The sequence below is a fragment of the Mirounga angustirostris genome, unplaced genomic scaffold (genome assembly GCF_029215605.1).
Source record: "Mirounga angustirostris isolate CCGP_5_RB_7025 unplaced genomic scaffold, mMirAng1.0.hap1 SCAF_8, whole genome shotgun sequence".
In the NCBI taxonomy this organism is placed as follows: Eukaryota; Metazoa; Chordata; class Mammalia; order Carnivora; family Phocidae; genus Mirounga; species Mirounga angustirostris.
The window spans coordinates 118,607,562-118,632,398 of record NW_026991716.1 but is presented as its reverse complement, the minus strand read 5'-3'; the positions used below and the strand labels follow the sequence as shown (position 1 = coordinate 118,632,398).

General features: G+C 39.1%; 1 pseudogene; it reads left to right on the top strand.

The window, feature by feature from the left end:
- Positions 1-22,750: 22,750 nt before the first annotated feature.
- On the top strand, positions 22,751-23,547 carry LOC123837206 (calcyclin-binding protein-like; annotated as a pseudogene).
- Positions 23,548-24,837: the final 1,290 nt, after the last annotated feature.

The following is a 24,837-nucleotide window of genomic DNA, read 5'->3' as shown; positions in this document are numbered from 1 at the left end:
GGGAGATAAAGAGGCTAGTTCGGGTAGAGGAGAGAGTTCACATCAGTGAAAAATTCCTATCAGAATGATTATATTAGGGTAGATTACAAGTATTCCTACCTGCAGCCTCCAAAGGGCAACCACAACCTGAGTAGCATGGATTAGAAATCAGGAAAGGCTAGGCTATGAATTTGAGTCTTAGCTTTGCTTTTTATTATTATCTGTTCTATAATGTAGAAGAAATGGAAACATCTAGTACTTAGTGCTTCCAAAAATGAAATGAGAAGGCCAAGGATAATCAATCTCACCAAGACTCTACTGAGGAAGGATGACTAATTAATCTGGCAGGAGGTGGGAAGCAATATGCATTGCTCTCATAATAATTGCCTGTCTCTGTGCTGGGCTCCTGACTTAGGGGATCTCCTTGATGACTCATGGCAACCTCATGAGGTAGAAATTATTGCTGCTCATTCTTACACAGGTACACAGGAAAGAAGGAAGCTGGGAGTAGAAAGGGTTCATTGCACTCCTTGAGATTACCCACCTGATGGGTTTTATAACAGAGGTTTGAATTTAGAGCTACTCATTTCCCAAGCCCATCTCTGACTCTTACATTCTTGCACAAGCCAGGGCAAGGCCACTGTGTGTGAAACTCTGGTGAGGATTAACTAGAAGGAGGACTTTTTGAAACTGAAAGTAATCTTTTGCTACAACATCCATCCTCAAAGTTGATAGAATTTGTTTAATTGGTAGATATTTGTTGCTCTGAAAAGACATTTCAATTTTGCTGAAGTAGAGAAAATATCTACTTTAGACTTTTATCAAAATAGTAATTCATAGTATTTTTTCATAGTTTTAAGTATAGAATTGGGAACTTTATATCACTGAGAAGTGCTGAGGATTTAGCCAGAGATCTGGTTCTTTATTATTATTATTATTCAATTTATTTAAACTAAAAAGCACCAAATTACCCATTTTTTCCACTCCACATTCCCCACCCCTGCCAACCATCAGTCTGTTCACTGTATCTGTGAGCTTGGTATTTATGTATGTATGTATGTATAGATTCCATGTGTAAAAGAAATTATACATAGTATACAGTAGGTGTCTATTATTTTCTATGAAAAACATCATTGGAATTTTCTGACCACAATGATATGAAACTAGAAATTAGTTACATGAAAAAAACTGAAAAATTCACAAATATGTGAAGATTAAACAATATGCTACTGAACATCCCATGAGTCAAAGAAAAAAAATAAAAAGGAAATCAGAAAATACTTGAGAAAAACAAAAATGGAAATGTAACATACCAAAATGCAGCAAAAGCAGTTCTAAGAGGAAAGTTTACAGCACTAAATGCTTACTTCAGGAAACAAGGAAATTCTCAAATAAACTGTCTAACTTTATACCTCAAGGAATTAGAAAAAGACCAAATGAAGTCTGAAGTTAGTGGAAGGAAGGAAATAATAAAAACCAGAGCAGAAATAAATGAAATAGAAACTAAAAATACAATAGAAAAGATCAGTGAAACTAAGAGCTGGTTCTTTGAAAAGATAAACAAAATTGATGAACCTTTAGTTAGACTCACCAAGGAAAAAGAGAGGACTCAAAAAAAATAAAATCAAAAATGAAAGAAGAGATGTTACAACTGATACCATTATATGCCAACAAATTAAACAACCTAGAAGAAATGGATACATTCCTAAATGCATAAACTTAGCAAGACTGAATCATGAGGCAATAAAAAATCTAAACAGATTGATTACTAGTAAGGTTACTGAGTGAGTAATCAAAAACCTCCCAATAAACAGAAGTCCAGGACCAGATGGCTTCACTGGTGAATTATACCAAACATTCACAGGAGAGTTAATACCAATTTTTCTCAAACTCTTCCAAAAAATAGAAAAGGTGGGAACTGTTCCAAACTCGTTTTATGAGGCCAACATTACCCTATATCTAAACAAGACAAAGATGCCACAAGAAAAGAAACAACAGGCCAATACCTCTGATGTAAATAGATGCAACACTCCACAATAATATGTTAGCAAACTGAGGGCACCTGCCTGGCTCAGTCAGTAGAGCATGAGACTCTTGACCTCTAGGTTGTGAGTTCAAGTCCCATGTTGGGTATAGAGCATACTTAATTTAAAAAAATTAGCAAACTGAATTCAACAATACATTAAAAGGATCATACACTACAATCAAGTGGGATTTATTCCAGAGATACAAGGATGGTTTAACATCTGCAAATCAGTCAATGCAATATACCATATCAACAAAATGAAGGATAAAACACATGATCATACCAACAGAGGTAGAAAACACATTTGACAAAATTCAACATTTATTTACGATAAAAACTCTCAACAAAGGTCTAGTTCTGATAGAACCAGGAGGGACTGGAGAGACTAAGAATGGACCTGAAGAAAGCAGTTCGAAAAGGAGTTTCAACAAATTCTAGATGGGATGAGTTTCCTCACCTCCTGTTTCCAATATTGAAAAGAAACAGAACAACTCATCATGGCCTATGGTCATCAAACCATTCCAACCTGGGAAAAGATGTTCTAATTGATGCCTTTGTTGAAGGTGGGTGGAAATAAAGCATCTGCTCATACTTTCAATGACAGAGCATGGGCATGAATAATGTTTTATTCTGGGAAACAGTTAAGAGCGGGGATTTGACAAGAAGTAGCATCCTATGCTAGGCCATCAGGGCCCCTTGCATAGAATCTGAATGGTGCAGTTTCTGTCAGACTGACACACGTAACATACAGAACACAGTCAATTAATACAGTGGTTGAATGCTATCATTGTTTGCCCACATCATCTACCTCATATCATTTGTTGAGCCTCTTCAGTGTAACAATTACATACTGTTTATGTACCAGGTGGGGTGGGGGGAAGGAGTTTGTGGAGAGGAGATGGGTAAGGTAGCACCTCATGGCTCTTCATTCTGAGATGGTCAGTCATGATTAGAATGATAGGTCTCCATTTGTTCTAATGTGAATTAGATGTGAAAGGCCCTGCCATTTTAATTGGTGAATACTCATTTTGACTCCTCCATGCTTGCCCTTTGGCACCTGATATTCATCTTAGGAAAGATAGTGAACTGGTAGGAACCAAAGGCATAAGAAGAGTGAAAAGAAAATTATGTCTAAAGTGGCTGGTTCCATTCCTCTTGATTCCTGAATTACTTGATGGCAAACAAGAACAGTCTCTGATTTGGCCAGAAAAACATTGTAAGTCATCCCTTCAACTGTTTGCCAGACATAAAGCCAGTCACTAAAAACAACTGAATAAATTTATACTGAGCTTCTATTTGACGGCCTTCAGGGAAACATCTTATGTAAATTGTTCATTTTTATTAGAAATAAAAGGATAAGCAGATATTATTACATTATAAAACTTATATAAGAAAACAAGTATGAGCCATATTTGATAAAATTAGTTTAGATGCTCAGCATTTTGTAAAACAGAGTTGCTCATTTATAGGACTTTCCCCTTCCTGAAGGACTATAATCTGTTTTCAATTGTATATGGTAATGGAGGAAAACAGTGATATACATTAACCACAAATTATTTCTATTTGGGGTTAAAATATATTTTTATAACTTTCTTTAAAAGGTATGTACTTGAACGTGTTCTTTGGAATAATGTTAGCTGTAAAGTACAGTGATTCTAAAAAGCTAGAAGCTATTTCTCTCTGATAACATTTCTGCAGTGAGTCTAGGTGTAGGTCTGAGGGACAGTTAGGCTCTGAACAGGTTTCAGACACTCAGAACCCTCCATGTTGCTTCATTACTCCTCCGGCATGGTTATCATGGTTGAAACTGGGTTGCCACGATGTCTAGATTCAGCCAGTAGAAAAGAAAAAAGAGGATGTGGACAAAGCAGCCCAATGCCTAAAGCTCCAGACCTTGAGATGGCACACATCAGATCCTTCGGCATTCTATCGGGGAGAACCTGATCACATCTAACTGCAAGGGAGAGTGGGAAAGACAGACTCTAGCTACACAGTTATGTACCCAGGGGAAAAGGGAAAGAGGTTTAAGGAGATAACCAGCAGTCTACCCCATGTTGATATTATGGGAATTCGTAATTGAGTGTGTGTACTTTAAATGACTTAGGAAGCTTTATGGTAAAGATCTCAAAGAAGCTGTTGAACAGCCCAGTTCCTTTATTGCCTCCTGGAGAAGACATTCAATTTCTTTAAACTCACCATTTTCCCGTATAACTTTCAACCCAACCCAAGACTTCACATAAATAAACGATGTCATTAAGAGCTAAGAAGAGTCATATCTGATATGTCCCCAGATCACATACTGACATCCAGCAGGTTGAATGAAGCTCACGGACATCGTTCGTTAGTACATCGTGACAGGTAATGTCTTTGGGAAAAGAAAGGGAAATCTGACAAAAGTCCTAGAATTGTCACTTCCACCTGGCAACAGGCTGGCACTCAGGGGGCAGGGGCTAGGCTGACTACAGTCTCCAGCACAACCCCTATCCTGCAACTATACTGCTCTGGGCCTGGCCCTTACGCTTTTGCGCTGTTAAAGCCTGGATTATATGCACTGCAACCAACCCACTCAAACCTAGTATTTAACTTCAGCTGTGATGACAAGCCCTGTCGTAGGAAAGTAGGATGATTATCCTTAGCAGGATTCAGCCCGTCACAGGTGTAATGCTTCTTCACAATTGGAGATCTCATTTACTTTTTCCGACCAAGTCTTACTATACTCTTTCAATACTCTTTGCTATAATCTCTATCAAGTATCGAGTTGTCAATTTAGACAAAAACCTAGGTTCACTGAGACTGGTACTTTCCATCAATAGTAAAGGCAATGGATGTATCCACTGTAGGGCAATGTGAAGTAGAATTTCAGGACAAATTAGGGAAATTGGATGGTTTTCCAGCTTCTCCAGAGTCAGTTTTTAACATTGTGCTTTCACTGATTCACTAAAATTAAAATTTGAGTGACAAAATCCCATAACATCGGATGATAGAATACTGCTTGAGAAAAACACCAAAATGCACTCTTAAACCAAAGGGACATCATTTGTGGTTAAGTCTCACTGGCCCTTATCATAGATGGCAGCCAAGCAGAAAGAAAGAACACATAATCATCATCCCATGTTCTCACAGAATAGGCATAAACATGATCACCGTGTGTGTTATGAACATAGAACTAGAAACAAGTTTTTTAAATCTTAAAAAATAAATTCACTGAAAAAAATGAATTCATGATGATATCTGGATAAAGAAAGAATGGAAATTGGAAATCCAGCAATAAGAATAAATATTGGAGGGCGCCTGGGTGGCTCAGTCGGTTAAGCATCTGCATTAGGCTCAGGTCATGATCCCAGGGTCCTGAGATTGAGCCCCTTTGGGCTCCCTGCTCAGCGGGGAGTCTGTTTCTCCCCCTCCTTCTGCCCCTCCCCCTGCTCGTGCTTTCTCTCTCTCAAATAAATAAATAAATAAAATATTTTTTTAAATGTTAAAAGAAAGAATAAATATTGGATAGAAGGGAAATGGACTGATCTGTGTGCCTAAGAAGATAAGCTTTCTCTTTTCTTTATTGTTTCTTTGTTGTCATTTTCTGTAAATAATATCTTTACTGAATCTTCCTCCGAGTGAAGCAACAGACTGGACTGTAACTTAAATCAATCAGCTGGTTAAAAAAGTAGTATTCTGGGCCAAAGCCTTTGAAAATGTACCATATGCATTTAATTCTCCAGAGCTCAGGTCCGATCTCACTGGTTAAAAATTATGTTAGACAGAATATTGGTTCTCTGCTCTCCCTAGACTCCCAGAACCCATCCTTTGCCCTTATAAATTTGAGCCGGTGTCTGGTTTTGTTTGGGAAGAAAAATAAATAATACAACAAAACACACACGGGGGAAATCCAACAAGGCCATCATTAATGTGCTAAATTATTTCTAATATCTGTCCCCTTCCGAACTCCCCGGATGCAAATGCTTTGCATAGCAGTAAAGCTGTCTTTTTCTACGGTGATGGGGCAGAGGGACCGACATTTGCATTTGACTTCTGCTGATGGAAACTTAGCATTAAAATGCTATTTGGCAAGTCCGCAAAAGCACAGAGGAGCAGAGCCTTATTCTTTCTCAGATGTAGTTCTTTACAGAGCCTCCTCAAGAGTGCTCAGTAGGGTGTGACCATATTGCTCCCCGTGGTCATCATATGGTTTGCCCACGCAGACGCCGGATTGTTCTGCGGATGTGAAATATTGTACGTTACCCCCAGAGCCGTGGAGCCAGCGGAGCCAGGAACTGTCGTGGAGACTGACAGTTACATTGTGTTCCTGAATAGTGAAACGGCAGAATCAAAAACACAAATGAACCCAGACAGAATGTCCTGACCTTTCAGAAAAAGCCTGATTGGATATGGTGTGAGCTTGCCTTCATTTCCCTCCATAATGCGTTACACCTTTCTCAGCCCACTTTCTCAGGGTAGGCGGCTCCTAGACCAGCTTCTCTTAGATTCTTTATGTGAAATTATTTATGGGGGGGGCAATCTCAGGAGCACTGAAGTAAGTAGCCACCTCCCCCCCACACACAATTTATTCTTGATAGTTATTTTATAACAACATTAATGACAGAGAGTGTTATTTTCATTAATCCCAGCATATTGGTGTTTATGACTGTACTTAAATTTTAAAAACGCATACAGATGCCCAGATATGGGAGTGGATGTGTTATCAATGCTTCAAACAAATTCCATTTAAATGTCTTTAAATTCATAAATAACTGTTTGCAATTGCTGCTCACCTTAGTGCTAACTTCTTCAAGTGATCTAAATACAAATAGAAAATGCACAGAAGAGTTGTTAATTTCTCCCTTTTCTCTAGAGATTTTTTTATTGAATAAGGTTGTGAAACAATGGTTTTCTTTATGAAAAAAACTCATTAATTGCTTGATAAGTGGATCATATAATAATTAAAAGAATGTCCCCATTTTAATACGTTGATGTTTCAAACTGAATTCCCTCTACTTTATAGATGAGACTGCTCAATTACCAGGTAAAAGGTCCGTGCTGTTCATGTGTGAAGATCTCTGGGACATGTTATGAAATCCCGTGTCCTGAACTATCTGATAGAAACACCACATGGTGAGTTGGACAAGAGTTAGAGAATAACAGAGATAATTAGCATAACATAAAATAATAGTTTCAACTACATATTTCTTTCTGCAACAGAAGAGGTGTGTCATGCAGTTGAAATTTGACCACCGGGAAAAGATGAATTACAGCACCCAAAGAAAATCGTCTAGATGCATGTTTATGGTAAAAAATTGGTCTTTATTTTCACTAAAAGATTTCTTCTTTGCACTTATTTTCTAATAATTCTTTGCCCTTAGAGCAACTCTGTAGACACACAGCAGCCTTTTTTGAGGCTTCCTTCTGTCTTTCTCATCCATTCTTTCCTGCTCTTTTCCCGATTCGAGGCTGCCCTTTGCTAACAAAAGCCCTCCCATAAGTTACTATATTTGCTTTCAGTGGTCATTACTGTATACACATTCACCATGAGTTGATTTGCAATACCTGATCCAAAATAGCAATAGGATCACATTACATTTACTGGGAGGACTCATTTGTCTCGTCAGATATGGGGACGGAACTTCTCATCATATTTTTTCACTCCGGACTTCTAAAAGCCGGATGATGATTCCACTGGTGTTTCTTGCATCTCTGTTACACAAGAGGAAAGCACCTTCTAACTCAATTAGCATGCTAAAGAATGGGTTTGGTTTTGTGCTCCATTAAAGTCAACTAGATGGATGCGCCGCATGTCTTTATTTCAAAAATAAAGCTGAACAATCAGATTCCATGTCTCTTTGCTCAGCTTTTGATGCCACACAAAGCCTTCCCACTTGCTGCCTTTGGCTGTAATGTTAACAGAGTCAGTTAACATCAAGCACCGCAGTAACAGGCACGGCGGAATTCCTTGTTTTTGCTCAACCAGTCTGCGTTCAAACTATCAGTTTGATTTATTTGTCCACATTGACCCTTATTCACCGCTTAATTATCCTCGTATAATGTTTCAAGAGGCCCCTGACACAAGGAGAAAGACAATTGCCGATGTTCTGTGAAACAACTGTTGACCTGATGGGCCCAAATGAAGACCGTGGGTTGAAGGTTGTTTGCTTTTGGAAGAACCCACTTCTCATGCCTGAGAGCCGCGGCCAGAGCCCCTCGCTCTGGGTGCCAGAGGCTGGCCGGTCAAGCTGTTAATCAGGTTCTCAGAGTGTGTGCTGACCATCACAGCGGGGCGGTCATGGTGGTTCACGCTATCAGATTCTCCAAATTCCCTGATACATTTGGAATAATATCAGAGTTAAGAAAATCCACGCGCGTGCACACACACACACACACGCCCTGCACTTCAATTCCAGCAACGTCCTCATAAGTTATACAGTGACTGTTGTGATTGAAAACTCATTTTCTCACTTTATGTAGCAAGAGGAGGAATTTCAGGATCCCAGGCATGAAATGGGAAATAATGTTATAAACACGGAACTACTTCCTATCCTGGTGGATCTCTAAGACCTGGTAACAAATCAGATGAATTCTTGTTTTATTGGGAAGCAAACTGATATCTGTCTTTTATGCCTTGCCAAAAATGGGATAGTGGTAAGTTTGTTTGTTTGTTTTTTAAGATTTTATTTATTTATTTGACAGAGAGACACAGCAAGAGAGGGAACACAAGCAGGGGGAGCGAGAGAGGGAGAAGCAGGCTTCCCGCGGAGCAGGGAGCCCGATGTGGGGCTCGATCCCAGGACCCTGGGATCATGACCTGAGCCGAAGGCAAACACTTAACCGACTGAGCCACCCAGGTGCCCCTAGATAGTGGTAAGTTTGATTAGAAATTAAGGAAATTCATTCAGAACTTTTGAAATCTGACAGCAACTCTACATGCATAGCCATTAAAATTCAGGCATAGAGAAAATAAATGATAGTTGAAAACACAGACCACAAGTATGAAAATTTATAGAAAAATGGCACATATAAATATAAAAGCATAATTTTATATTTATGAAGTGGATTACTATAAAATTTTGAAATTCTCTTCTGGCAAGTTGAGGCCATGTTTCATTTGGCTCCATCACAGTCGGCATAAACGGATTTTACAGCACCCCACCCACCTCAGTTTGTCATTTTAATTTTTCACACATTTTTCTCTCTTGTTTGGTATGTTCTCCATCTTATTAAATTTTGGTCTCCGTGGTTACCAATGGCAGCATAATTATTTTTCATAAATTAAAGATATTCATAAGTGCCGTTTGAACCTAATATTAGAAAATCACTCAGGAATTCATGATCCGACATGGGCTGCACTTGTTGGTGATTTTTACCCTTTGGTGCCTTGTCTTCTCTGTAATGGGTATATGATTACAAATGTTGCCACACAGAAACAGTATCATAAGAACTGGATAAATTATAAGCAGCATTTGCAAAATGCAAACCTCCCAATATTTCCAAAAGCTACTTGGTAGGACTTTTTATGGCTATGATTATAACCAAAACCCTGGGAAGCATTTACAGAAGCCCCTGTGACCCATATGAAAACCACCAGAATATGGTCTCACACACCCCACAATCCTGAACCCTCCTTCCCTCAGCCTCAAGCGGTCGGAAGTCCCAGCAGAGGTGGTCTTGCGGCCAATGAGCCTCTACCTGATTCTGTGCGGAGAGGCTAGGGGGTCAGGAGACCCTGGTGCCCACAGGCATCCCATGCAGACTTGTTAGCAGTAGTTCCCTCACCGCTGAGGGCTTTCCACCATCTGAGGCTTAGGTGCAGTGTTCCCAGGAGCCCCAGAGGTTCGAGGGGAGCACATCTGAGTGGGTGTACAATGGGGTGGGCTGCAGCCCTGCATGTCCAGCTTTGACCACAGTGGATCCACTTCTTTCTGTTGTTCTCTACAGAAAATTTTTCTCCAGGACAAAAGATTGCATAGACTTTAAAGAGTTTTAAAAAAAATTTTTTTAAACTCTGAGTATAGAAGACTTCCAGCTCTGGGATTACATAAATCTAGGAATAAAACTATAGTTTTTAGAGCTGCAAGAGTGCAAAGAGACAAAGTGAAATAGGTAGGGAGAAAAAACCCAGGTGGAAGACAAGGACTCCATGTTGCCCTTTGGTCCACCAGCCCATCCTTCCAGTGGGTTCTGCCATTGCTGAGGGTAAACCATTCCGCTGCTTCCTCTGGCCGCAGATGCATGTGCCGAGATCCCCTGAAGGCTCCTGCCCATACGTATGCCAGTGGGAAGGTGAAGATGCATACATTAAGGAATTGTTCCAACGTGGATTCCTGAGCTAGGGAAGGCCTTGGAGCTTTTCTCTCTGCCCTGCCCTTCGTCCCCAGTACCAAGAAGTTTTCACATCATGTTCCAACAGAAACCCTCAAAATAAAAAGTTCCCTGAGAAAAATGTAGACATCTCAGTTTTTTTCTTTTATCTCACTCCTGCTCAGAGTTCCTGTCTACTTGAAAATACTTTGTTAATCTGAAAAACATAATTTGCTTTCAACTCTTATAGCTACTTGCACCTGTTTCCTTCAAAACAGATGTGTCAAAAGTCCACTTCCAACACCTCAAGGATTCTTTCCCAGATTTCCTCTTGCATCTGTTTGTTACATGCTGCTAGTGTTTCAAAACAGAACACAAATGTGAAAGCAACCAAGAGAGAAGGAGTTAGCCAGGAGCCACAGAAACAAACACTCATTCTAGCCAATACGCTTAACTAACTCCCATCAGCATAAACCTCCCAGCTAATTGAATAAAGGTTAATACAAACCTTACCAAGAAGATAAGAAGGAATGGGACTCTGACGATCATTCTAAATTTACTAGAACTTTTGAATTACTATGGACAGGGTTAATATTTTGTTAGATTTGTCTTTTGATGGAATAGAACTTCAACAGACTGTGTGTTGGCTCTCCTTAAGCCAGGTGAATAAATAATATCTGAGAACCTCCCTTGTTTTAGGAACTGCTTGTGAAGTATGTTAGGTACTTTGAAAACTCAGCTGGCTTCTCTATTTAATATCTGTGTGACCTTCTGAAAGTTATTTTGTGAAAATTATTTATATTTATTTTACATATAAAATGGGGACCTCAATGTTGGAAATATATAGTGAGATCATCTAAATACAGCCCTTGCTTCATGCCTGTCTAAAAGAAAGTGACCTACAAATTAATTCCCTTTCAGTCCTGTTCCTTTTGCAATTCTATAACACCTGCGAAGCAAGTGGTCATCCTTTCCAGGACGAACTAATTTAGGCTCAGAGAGTAATCAGATAGCACACATAGGTTTGTTGGGCTCTCCAGCTATATTCTTTACCTTGTGCCATTCGGGCTTTGTTCTTCCCCTGAGAGCCACAATAATATGATGCAGATTTAGCTACAACATGTGTGATTCACAGGGAAGTATGTTACAGGGAGAGGTGAGCAATGGAAAAGAAGTAGAAAAATACGAAGACACATAGCTTGTGATTATATATCTTACATCTGGTCTTGGAAGACCTGCAAAACAGCAATGCTATTCCTGGAGATGTTGGAAGAAAAGTAATGGGGAGCACAGTTTACTGGTTTAAAACAATGGTTTTGCTGGAGGAGGGCATGGATTTAGTCCCTCAGGAGGACATCAGGCAATGGTTGGAGACGTTTTTGGTTGTAACAAAGGGGAAGAGACATTACTGGCATCTGGGGATAAAGGTCATGGATGTCGCTAAACATTCTACAATGCACAGGACTGCCCCTCTCAACAAAGAATTATTCATCCCCCAAATGCCAATAGCACTGAGATTGAGACGCTCTGGTTTAAAACGAAAAATCCAATAAGAAAAACATTCTTCTTTCTTCGTAATGATTTCTTTTCAGTAATAGTCTGTAAATATTCTGGCAGTAATGTCAAGTGGAGGTTTGCTCGGTACATTAAATCTGAATTGTGAGTTTGCAATGGTTCTGGATGGGAAAATTAAGTGTTTAAATACATGTAATGACTCTAATACTGGAAGGAAGAAAGCCTGGAAATAATCGGTCTTCGAATTATTTAGAAGTTTTAAACTGAGAAAAATACTGTAAAATTTTAAATGTTGAGCTAAAATAAAATAGTACAATTTCCTCATGTTATTTTTCTTCTTCCTGCTAGAGTCTGAATTCCTTTCCTTAGATTATTTGGAACCTGGAGATCTGGAACAAGCCCAGCATCCAAAATCGACCGTGCCTCACAGAGAACACCACAGGAAAAATGAAGTCATGAGTTTAAGATCGCTCTAAATCCCTGTGTTGCATAAAGCTTCCATGTTTTCTTCTTTTGGCTTCTCCCCTGGCAAACACAGACACTGAATCCAAACAAGATTACATAAATAACATTCTACAAAGAACAGAATAGATGTAATATATGGTTTAATGATGTGTCAAAAACAAGCCTTGGAAGTACATTTGCTAGTGAACTCCATAGTACAAGCACCACTAGCTTGCTTACCGAAAACCAACGACTTGTGGAGGAAAAAAAGAAAGACACCTCATTTTCTTATCTCACACAAGTCTTGCTAATACCAAAAAAAAAAAAAAAAGCATTGAGACTAAATGTTCAGTAGAGTCTACAATGTTGACCCCAAAGTTCAGAATCACATTGTTGTGTCTGGTTCTCCGTCTGATGGCAAAGGGGCTTCTGTCTCCCAGATCTAATTGGAAAAATCAAGTTGGGTTTTCCGTGTGGTTAGTCCTATTAGCAAAATTTTAAATACACTTTTAAGAAAAACATATGAATGTGTAATACTTTCTGGTTGGTATGGATAGATGAAAGAAACATTAATTTTTTACATGGAAAATTTATGACCACAAAGTCAGTATGTATCAAAGAGTTTCACCAAGGCACACCAATAAAGCATTCACCTACTGGGTTATGTTAAAACAGGGCAAGATAAAAGTAAAGTTAGTTCATTTCTTCCCATCACAACAAAAACGTTGATAAAGAACATAGTTGATATCAAACAGAGCTTCCTGCTGGCTTCAGTTACCTGGGAGTTCAGAGCCTGTGGTTTGAATAATGTTTCCCCTACAATAGGAATGACAGCAGAAGTGTGGAGAGACTGATGGGGCTTCCTGCAGGCTCAGCTTTTAGAGTTCAAACTCATTCTTTATTCTCAAGTAGAAACGATAACAAATGTGTAAATAAATAGTCACTGATCTTCTGATGTTCCTTTTTTGGTGTTGGAAATTACGTAACAGTTCATCCAGCAGAGGTGAGCTGACTTCATCAAACTACCTTCCAGAGTTATGTAAGTTTTCGAAAGAATTGGCAAAGAATAGTTTTCTTTAATTTTATTTGAAAATAAATGTCTGTACAATGAGATTCTTGAAGAAATCGGGTTTAGGCAGTTCAGGCATTGACGAAAGATGCTTTGATAGTAAAAAAACACAAATCCTATAATATGAATAGACTTGGTATGCATGCATAAGTTCTAATTTTAATAAGTACAATTTCTGTCTCCTCAGTTCTGAATAACCTTTTGCCAAAATAATAAAATTCTAATATAAGATTTTATATTTTAATGTGAAATATAACACCTATAGTAACATTCACAAATATTTTTTTCTAAAAGGAATGCCTAAACCAATGTCAAACAGATATGTACTTGATCCTCAGATCAAGCAAGATACTTGGCTACTATTTATCTGATTTTCAAGCACATCAATAAAAATACGTAGGCAATGCATTGTATAATTGCTTACATTAGTCTTTAATAGTTTCTAAACATTCAAATGAAAATTACAATACTTAATTATCACTCCAATTTTTGAAATCTATATATGATTCTGTGATTTAACAGCTACACTTTAAGTAGTACCCAGAGGAAAATACTCTAACTTCTGCTAAATTAACAAAGAAGATTCTGGCAGGAGTCAAACTGACTGAGCCATAGAGCCCTTTTGATTGGCCACCAGAGGGCAGCATCCTCAAATGGTTGTGGGTGGGAGAGGGGACAGAATGGAGGGAAGCTAGGGTGGTTAGCTGCATCTATTCTGAATCTCAAGGCCTCATACTCTTGTCTATTTTCCCAGTTGAAACCCAGAAGTGTGAGAGTAAGGACTTTTTTATCCCAACTTTTTAAAAAAGTGGAAGAAATTCCAAAGCAGAAACAATAACACTTTAATAGCACTTAAATGTGCCCAGCACTGTTTTAAGTCTTTTACATATATTAACTCGTTTGGTCCCCATAACAACCCTGTGTGTGCACAGTTATTGCCCTCAATCTTACCGCTTAGGAAACTGAGGCCCAGGGAGCTTCAGTCACTTGCTTAAGCCAAAGAATGGAGCTGCAATTCAGCCCAAAATGGTTGGTTCAAGAGTTCAGGCATAAGATGTCTCTACTGGAACTGAGACTTCCCAAAGTTCTCTTTTTGTTATTGGGTCATCAGCCTCTCTGCTGGAGTGTAAGTCAGATACTGATTTCTTCCTCTTACTCCATCATCTTTTTTTTTTAAGATTTTATTTATTTATTTGACAGAAAGAGACACAGCGAGAGAGGGAACACAAGTGGGAGAAGAAGAAGCAGGCTTCTGTGGAGCAGGGAGCCTGATGTGGGGCTCCATCCCAGGACCCTGGGATCATGACTTGAACTGAAGGCAGATGTTTAACGACTGAGCCACCCAGGTGCCCCTGACTCCATCTTCTTAAAAGATACAATTCTGTATTTTCCTCTTATTTTTTAGGAAAACCCATCTGTAATTTGAAAAGAGAGATGCATTCTGTATTTCCTTAAAATTCATACAATATTACAGGCATATCTATCATATTAAGACTTTTCAGAAAGAATGATGTCCATTTTAGGTTTTGAGTTTTCAGAAGGCAGAAACTAAACATGTACAAAAATAAATAAATACTAAAGCTTCAGCTGACACTGAGCTTATAAACTAGTTAAACCAAGACAACCTTATGTAGAGAAAAATGAAGACTATCTACAAAAAATATATTATTAATTTTTCATTATGATACTGAAAAAAGAATTAGAATACAAAAAGGACAAATAGAATTGATTAATCCAAAATCCCAAATCAAAACAATTTTTAAAATAAAGTTACAACCCCTATAGAAGATAGAAGTTGCAAAATAATATGAAATAAATCTCAGCTCTCAAGGAAAGAACTCATTCATTGATTCATTGATCCATTTGACAACTATCTAGCCCTGGAGGCAGATTTAGCGACCTCTTCACAGAGCACAGCCTTGAAATATGAGTAGGGTTTCCTAGAAGAGGCAAAGGAGGAGAGTTTCCCAGCAAAGGCATCAGCAAAAGCGAAGCCCAGAGGTGTGGAAGAGTGGAATGTGTTTGCAGAATAGCATAGAGACATAACTGGGGGAGGCTTGTGGCCTGTGAAGGGAAGTACAGAGCAGGCGAGGAAGATACACACGTAGGGGGCAACGGGGCATGAAGGGCCTGGAATGAAAAACTCAGTAAGGGACTCAACCTTTTATCTCATAAGAAATGGAGAACATGTGGATTAAATTCTAAAGCTCAACTAAAGTAGTATCTAATGTGCAAGTAAAAGGTCAAGTTTAGACATGATATTAAGTATTCGTATGAAAGGTTGAATAATGAGTTCCTTTAGGTTCACAGATGCTGCCAGATTGAGAAAGCATGCTAACATTTTAAATGCCTACATGAGTTGGAGAAGCAGTGATTTTTAAAGTGAGGAGAGGAAATTAGTAAGGACACTTAAACAAGAGCTTAGACAAGTAGTGTCTCCAGAGCATGCATGGGACGGGATTTAGATAATGACAGTTTGCCAGCCAAGGTCTATCCGTCTCAGACCAGCAGAATGATCAAGAGGACCTGATGATCTAAACCAGACTTTTTCAAAAATATGTTCATGGCTCTCAAGCATTTTGAGTGCCTACTATATTCAAGGCACTATGCTAAGAACTGGATAGTCAAAGATGAAAGGGAGATGATTTCTGCCATCAAGAAGTTTACAGTTGTACATGGACAAGAAAACAGATCATTGCGCTAGAACTGAGACATCCTAGTAAAGAGCTGTCTGCACAGTTCTACATTAGAAAAAAGAAGAAACTAGTCACTCAGTAGAATGTTCAGATGCTTGCTGTCTGGAACTCTCAGGGTCAAGGATGCTTTCTTTCTCCTCTCCTCTTCTAGAAAATTCTATTTATCTCTCAATAAGTACAGAGAGGAGGTTCCTAATTCTTTCCTCGCCCCAGCTGTTAATAATCCCAAGGCTACTGAGTATTGTGGGATCCTGTTTGTGAGATAGATAGCATGGAGGCTGAACTGGAGAGCAACCCACTGTAGGCTGGTTACCAAGTTTGGCAAATTCATTATTTGTTCATAATTGTTTATTCCGTCCCTATCCTTACCACATTCACCTGTGGGCACAGTATGCTTCCTGACCCCAGCGGCTTTGAGCTTAGCCAAGAGACTCATTTTGGCCAACAGAATCTTAATGAACATGACATATGTCTCCTCCAAGCAGGACTTTTAAGTGTACATGATATGGCTCTATCCATCTTGTGCTTCTGCCCTTAATTGTGAGACTAGCAAACCCCAGAAAGGGGCTGCTCCTTCAGCCTGTATCCCAGAATGAGAAGATATGCGAAGCTCTGCCAATCCTAGACAAGCCCAAGATCAACCTGGAGTCATCATGTAAGGTGAGCAAGAAATAAATGCTTATTTTGTTAAACAACTATGATAATCCAGGTGAGAAATGATTGTGGCTTAAATTAGAGTAGAGACACTGAAGTCGGGATGTCGAGGGCTATTTAGGAAGTAAAACCAAAAGGACCCTAGTAATTAATTGGAGGTGAAAGTGAAAAAAAAAAAATAGAGGAGTGAATCGTGATATCCAGGTTTCTGGCTCAACAACTGGAGGAGGCAAGCAAAGACAAGCTAAAAAAATTAAAGATTTTGGATTCTTTAGTGCATGCAAAGAAAATAATGGAGAATAAGTACTGAAAAATATTTTAATACACATGTGTGTGATTGTAATATTAAAGTGACTATCATCCATCTCTATTAAGCATCGAACAAGAGAAAATAAGCTTAATTTGCATGAAAAGAGGTTATTACACTCAAGAATGACACTTCTGATGAGAACGTTGTTAGATATTAGAATGCATTATCCATGGTATTCAAGGAATTTTCTTTTACAGGATATATTTAGTTCCAGATTAGACATGGAATTTTCAAATTAATTATGAAGGAATCTTTTCTAGCAGTGTGATTTTACACGATTCTTTCTTACTTTTCAATGACTTTGGCTGGGTTAATTTTATCTCTCTGAGCTTCTCACCGTCTGTAAAACAAGGAAATGGAACTAGACGATTTTTCAAAGCCCCTCAGCGCTTGGAAATAGAAAACAGACCTCAGCAGTACCGCAGGACTTTGGAGAATAAACATCAGCCTAGTTCTCACAGAGGCTGTGGAAGCTATAAGAAAGATGCTTGCATAGAATGTCCTTTGATATTGATACTGATAGAAAGAATATGCTTTTTTTAAGCCACTATGTACTTCTTTTCTATAAGGAAAACAAAGTGGTTAAGATTATTTTTGACATAATTAAAATGTGCAAAAAATGGTTGAGAAATGTAATTTCCTGTGGCCTTTTTTTCCTTATGAGTATAAATTCTGAATGTTTAATGCCTTAACCCCCACTTCATGCGCCAACAGAATTTGGCCCAAATTGCTACACTTTGCCTTGGGGGAAATATTAGGCTAAGCAATATACATATGACTTTGGACCTACCCCAACATCAAACACCATACATAATACTCATAATTCTTGGGTTTGACAATCGAGCTGCTTTTACAGCTATTTGAATCCTAACAACTGGGTGCTTTAAATATTATTTCATATTATTAAGTGTCTGATCTATCTATCTAATGTTTTTAAAGGGTAACCTTTAGTATTTTCATGCCAGGCTGTTGTCAAGACTCTATCCATGCAGTAGTTCTAAATTTGCTCCAGAATAACTGAAATCACAGATTACCAATCAGTGAACAACATTTACTGGGTAAATAGTCCTGCAGAGTCAGACACGGTATAATGCAGAAGGGAAGGAAGCCAGTGTTAGAAATAGACTATGCCATATAAGACCAAGAGGGGAACCTAGGTTGCAAAATAAAATTAAAAAAAAAAAAGAGAGAAACAAGAACTTTTCTGATCACAGAGTTCCTCAAATCCTAAAAATAAATAAGAACATGCTGACTCTTGATCGACCAGCTGAAGACAAAGCAGTAGGTAATCTGAAATATAGGGGGAGCAAGACCAAAAAACCTATAATTATGAATCATGAAATAATTGCTTATACTATCAACCGGGTGCACTTTATGCCCTCATAGCTAGCAAAGAGAGTTTCTGCTAGACTCAGAGTTTCTAGGGAACAATCTTTTTGAACTAAAGATGTCCAGAATGTAATTTTGCACATAGATACTCAATAAAAATGTATTGGATGATAGATTATTAGGGTCAAAAACCCTCAACTCTATAAAGGAAAACTAACTACTGTTTGATCTATTTGGCCCAACATACCCAGCATGGAATAATTAGAATATCGGTTATATGCCAGAGATCCCATACTGGTAATTATTTGTAAGCAAGTTAACAGTTTTTTTATGAGAGGGGAAAAATCAAACAATGGTTATTTGAAGTCTTATTCTCAGTATTATGATATGAAACAATGGTCTTAGCTTATGCACCAATAATGAAAGTATATAATAATACCAAACACTCGTAGTGCATTCATGTGCCAGGCACTGTTCTAAGTACAGTTATGTGTATATACTCACTTCTCATAAAACCCCTATGGGGTATGTACTATTATCCCCATCTTACAGATGAGTGAACTAAGGCATAGAGAAATAAGTTGCTTAAGAACACACAGCTAGTAAGTGATAGAGCCAAAATTCAAATACAGGCAGCTTATCTCCATTGTCTGTGCGCTTATCCAAATATGTTGATGCCCCTCCAATAAACTAACTAATGTGTATTTCAGTCTCTCTCATAGGCCTGGAATTTCTCCCAAGGAAAAATGTAGCAGCACAAAGCAAGTCTCATACATTCCATTGTTGCATATTTTCCTTGGTATGTTTTAACGAATATTAATGTTAAAGGGAAATCTACGTTTCACAGATCTCCAGCCCATGCTCAATTCAATCTATTCTTTCACCTCTGTAATATGAAAACCAAAATGGCAAATTTACTTATATCTTAATTTTTAATTTTTATTAATATTTCTTTATCTGCTCATCTAAATTTTGAGCAGAAATGGATGAAAAATTGAGTCCAAAAAGAATTTGGACGCAGAATATAATTAGATCTTTACTTTATGTCCTTATGTTTCATAACTTGTACCTACTTGTAAAATCATAATAGCCCGTATAATCATTTCCATGAACACTGATTTTCTGAGTGATTGAAGTGATAGAAGCTTGTCAGGTTTGTTATCAATATATATCAGGCAGTGGGGAAACAAGTAAGCCCATCTGCCCAGACAATGCCTAACTGCAGGTGTATTGGTCAAAGGCACCCTTATGGTGATCCTGCTGCAGTTTGGCTCCTACCCCCATATCCTATGTGTCAAGAACTGTAAAGAGTCTGAGATTCTTACCCCACATGCACTATCTTGGCTGCCACAGTTTCATGTATGATGGTAAAGACATGAGACTCGGGTTAGAGACAAAGGACTCTATTCCGGCTGGCACAACAAGCAGCATGAATTTTCAAGTTCACATCAATCCTCTAATCTCCTAAATCTTGCTGGCGTGATAAATGAAGATAACCTGGGGGCATGTTGCCCATGGAGCGGGTTTGCAGCAGAGCTGAAGAGTTCCAAGCTCAGGAAACCCTTTTTTTTTTTTTTTTTTTTTTTTTTTTTTTTTTTTTTTTAGCACACCTGCCCAATCTTTGCCCCAGAGAGAGTTGTTGTTTTTACTGGACAGCACACAAATCTGCCCTCAGCTCAGGAGAGAGACACTGTGGCCATCTTCCAAGGCTATTCCCTGTGCAAACATCCTTGAAAAGATAGTCCAGACCAAGAATGAGAGCCGTCGGTGCCTAGGCTCACAAGTCACAAGGAACACAAGAGATCCTCAGAGAATTCTCTCCCGATGCGCTTTTACTGCCAGACTCATGGGACCACAGCCATTTGTCAGCAACACCCTGGTATGGTCAGGCAGCTTTAGTGAGTGAATCAATTGGTAGTAATAAAGTTCTTAATTACTTAAGTTCAGTAATTAAGTTCTGACCATGATCCTCCAAACCACAGAAGCCTGGAAAGGCTACCAATGCTACTGACCCCAGAAACCAACCATCAGCCCACTAAAAATGAGAGTAGACTTTGCTCTAGTTACTCAGAAGAGCCAAGATAACCCTGAGGGGTTACCTACTCTTTTCCCCAGCCTTCTCCTGCCCCCACTACCACCCAGGATGCATACAAATTACCTACCGTTCTGCTTAATCCTTTCTGGATCTTTGACGGTTTATGGAGTAAGCAAAATCTGTCTCTCCACTATCTTACTTCTGCCTTCATCATTCTTTCTGCCCTTATTAATGTGCTTACCCCATCCCACAATCTTGTACCCACACTAATCGGGTACATCCATAATGGTTAAAGAATTTCCCCTGCCTACTCAGCCCCAGCCCTCCTCTCTTAACTGATGGATTCATTTTTTTTTTTTTTCAGCTAGGTCTCATGTGCTCTAAGAAGGTGTCTTTGTTCATTCCCTCACACATGTACCTGAGATGATGATAGTTGATAATTCTGTGTTCTTCCACAAACCGTGTACAAACTACTGTCACCAGGCTTACCACCGCCTTGCATTATTATTACCAGTCTACATGACAGTTTCCCTGCCTAAATTTTGAGTGACTGGAGGTCAGAGGGTTTGTCTTATTAGTCACAAGTAACTAATAACCTAATGCAATGCCTGGTGCATAGTGAGCATTCACAGAACTATTTGTGGAATGAATGAATGAATGAATGAATGAATGATGCAGTCACACTGAGCTCATTCACAACTGAACACAAGTCTCAGAGGAGCAAAGGTTTTAAGACTAAGGAACAACCTCTCTAGTGGTCACATAGCAAGCCCTATTTCAGACAGGGTGCGCTTTTTCCATCCAGTCCATGTAATAGCAGAAAAAGGTTACCTGTAGAATAAGGATTTGTCACACCCACACATTAATAAATCACTTGTTAAATACACCATTTGAGAACAAACTTACAAATATATAGGAACCTCTCACAATTTCTGAAGAAAACCGGTTTATCTTATTTACATGGTAACATTTCTTTTAAATTTTGACTCTTTTAGCTTGAGAAAGATCCATGATCAAGAAGAGCATAAGCCATATGGCTACTCAGAACTTTTTCTTAAAATCTGGAAAGTATGAAATCGAATTGTAAGACTAAATTTACCAAGTGGAAACTTTAAGAACTAACTTTTCATTGGTAGGTGTGTTCAAAGAAGTTGCAAAGGACACATTCCAGTGGCTTAAACTAACCCAAGTTTATTTGTTTTTGTTTGGGGGGGGGGTTGGCCCACATAGAGTCTGCTGCAGCCCCGTTGTTCTCCAGGGTCCTGTGCTTTTAGGATGGCTCAGCTGGGCACCTGCATCCCAGGTATGCACTCCCACAGTCCAGACGGCGGGGGTAGGGGGAGGGGGGAGGGGGGCATGGAAAGTCTTGCGCTGGCAATTAGGTTGTTTTTGAAGGGACTAAAATTACTTTTAACTGAAACCCGTCTGAACAATCAGCAGCCACAGAAAGAAACATTGCCTACCCTTAAGCAGATATTCCCCAAAATACAGCTGCCATCCACCCCAAGGGAGTTTTCTGTTTGGAAGAAGACTGACCTTCAGCGCTGGGAAGTGTGAATTCAGCTTCCCAGTGGCATTAAAAAGCCCAATAGAGTCTTTCCTACTTTTCCACTGGAGTTCTAACCTCCACCCACATACACTTCTTTAGGTTGGGATACAAATATTTGCCTCTGGCTATTCAGTAAGTGACTGAGTATTGACTCCTGCCTGTGTATTCATGCAGGTGTGAATAAACTGTCTTTTCTCCTGGTCTGTTGTCAGTTAATTTGCAGGTCCCCAACCTTCAGAACCTAAGGTGACAGAGGAAATGTTTTCCTCCCAGCACTTCCTACACACATCACTTCCATTCCTATTTCTTGGCCTAAGTGAATTATAAGACCAAACCTACACTTAAGCAGGTGGGAAAGTACATCTTTTCATTATGCCCAGATTAGAAAATAGGCAGAGATTGGTGAACCCTTATACTGTCTGCCTCAATGAGGGTGGAAAGAAAGGAGTTTTACTCACAACTGAGTCCAAACAAAGTAGAAATAGAATGAGCTCCCTCAACATGACTTTTCTGGGGATTGTGTGTTGTTAAAGATGGCATCCCATAGCATGACACTGGACCCATTGATGGGAAATAGTTTTATCTCTTTTTCCAGGGGTGTGCTTGCTAAGCTCTTAGACCAAGAGAAACACACTTGTGAAGCAATTTGGCAGAAAAATTTCTAGTCAGAGGCAACACGTGTTGGAGGCCGGCCAGGTCTGGCGCTGGGTCAGGTGTGAGAGCACGCTTGGGGCGCTGCGACTCATGTGGGTGGGGTCTGCAACCCCTTCCCCCCTGCCGCCCCCCATTCAGTGCCGTGTTTCTTGTTCTCTCCCCTGCGTGGCTTGGCTGCAGCTCAGGCCTTGTCTGATCAGCCCAACCATGGCTTTAGCCTTGGAAAAGCTACAGAAAGATCTAGAAGAGGTGAAGATGCTGCTAGAAAAGGCCACTAGAAAAAGAGTATGTAAAAAAAAGAAAAGAAAAAAGAAAGAAAGAAAACAAAAGAAAAAGAGTACATGATGCCCCTACAGATGAAAAATCCAAGACCGAGACAGAAATCAAGAACAAGATGCAGCAGAGAAAAGCAGAACTTCTTGACAATGAAAACCCAGCTGCTGTGGTTGCTACCATTACAACAGGATACACAGGGAAAATCAGTAATTACGGATGGGATCAGTCAGATAAGTTTGTGAAAATCTACATTACCCACTGAGAATGTGCAGGTGCATTTCACAGCGAGGTCATTTCATCTTTTGGTAAAGAATCTAAATGGGAAGAGTTACTCCATGATTGTGAGCAATCTCTTAAAACCCATCTCTGTGGAAGGCAGTTCAAAAAAAGTCAAGACAGATACAGTTCTTACCTTATGTAGAAAGGAAGCAGAAAACATGCGCTGGGATTACCTGACTCAGGTTGAAAAAGAAGGCAAAGAGAAAGAAAAGCCCTCTCATGACACTGAAATAGATCCTAGTGAGGGATCGATGAATGTTCTAAAGAAAATTAATGAAGATGGAGATGATGATATGAAGAGAACCATTAATAAAGCCTAGGTGGAATCCAGAGAGAAGCAAGCCAAAGGAGACACAGAATTTTAAGACTTTAAAGTCATTTTGGGAACTGTGATGTGGAAATATTGATGTTTCCAATGAAGAAATGTTGGTGAATTGCATAGATAAATTTGACAGATAACTACTTACACAGCCTTCTTCTAAGTAAAGGCAGTGAATTCTCCCATTTCCTCCTGGAGGATTTACTTAAATAAAACATGCTTATTAAACACTCCCTCCAAAGATGGTTTCCTTAGTAATCTGGGCATTTTGTTCAAAAAAAGATAATATTGTATTCTTGTGCAAAATGTAAAAAAGCAAGTCTTGACTAGTAATAATGCCACATTGTGTGTAATTTTGTAGAAAACAAAAGTTCTTGTTTGCCTATAAGTTCCTGATATTAGCTCCCACCAATGTAAGAACAAATAAAAATAAAATCTGAATTTTGCATAAAAAATGAAAAATTTCTAGTCATTAGGATAAGAGTAAAAGTAATAGTGTTGATCTGATCACTTTCCAAGGCGTTTGGAGTAAGCCAGCAAAGAGGAATGAAAGTTGGATGGTAAGAGTCAGAAAGTGGGGGATGACACAAAAGAGGATTAGAAACTCTTGTCCACACTCTGCAGAAGCTCAGCCTTCAAAACTGGTCAGACATCTGCTTCCAGCAAAGGAAACCGTCAAAAAATGAAAAGGCAGCCTGTGGAATAGGAGAGGATATTTGCAAATGATATAACTGATAAGGGGTTAATATCCAAAATATAGGGTGCCTGGGTGGTTCAGTGGTTAAGCATCTGCCTTCAGCTCAGGTCATGATCCCAGGGTCCTGGGATCGAGCCCCACATCGGGCTCCCTGGGCTCAGCGGGAAGCCTGCTTCTCCCTCTCCCACTTCCCCTGCTTGTGTTCCCTCTCTCGCTGTGCCTCTCTGTCAAATAAATAAATAAAATCTTTTAAAAATATATCTAAAATGTATAAAGAACTCACACAACTCCATATCAAAAAATAAAAAACAACAACAAAAAAGCCCCAATCTGATTAAAAAGTGGGCAGAGGACCTGGACAGACATTTCTCCAAAGAAGACATACAGAAGGCCAATAGACACACGAAAAGATGCTCAACATCCCACTCATCATCAGGGAAATGCAAATCAAAACCACAACGAGATATCGTCTCACACCTGTCAAAATGGCTAGGCTCAAAAAGACAGAAAATAACATGTTGATGAGGGTGTAGAGAAAAGGAAGCCCTCATGCCCCGTTGATGGGAATGCAAACTGGGGCAGCCACTATGGAAAACAGTATGGAAGTTCCTCAAAAAAGTAAAAGGAGAATTAGCATATGATTCAGCAATTCCACTTCTGAGTATTTACCTGAAGAAAAAGAAAACACGAATTCAAAAGGATATATACACTCTTATGTTCATT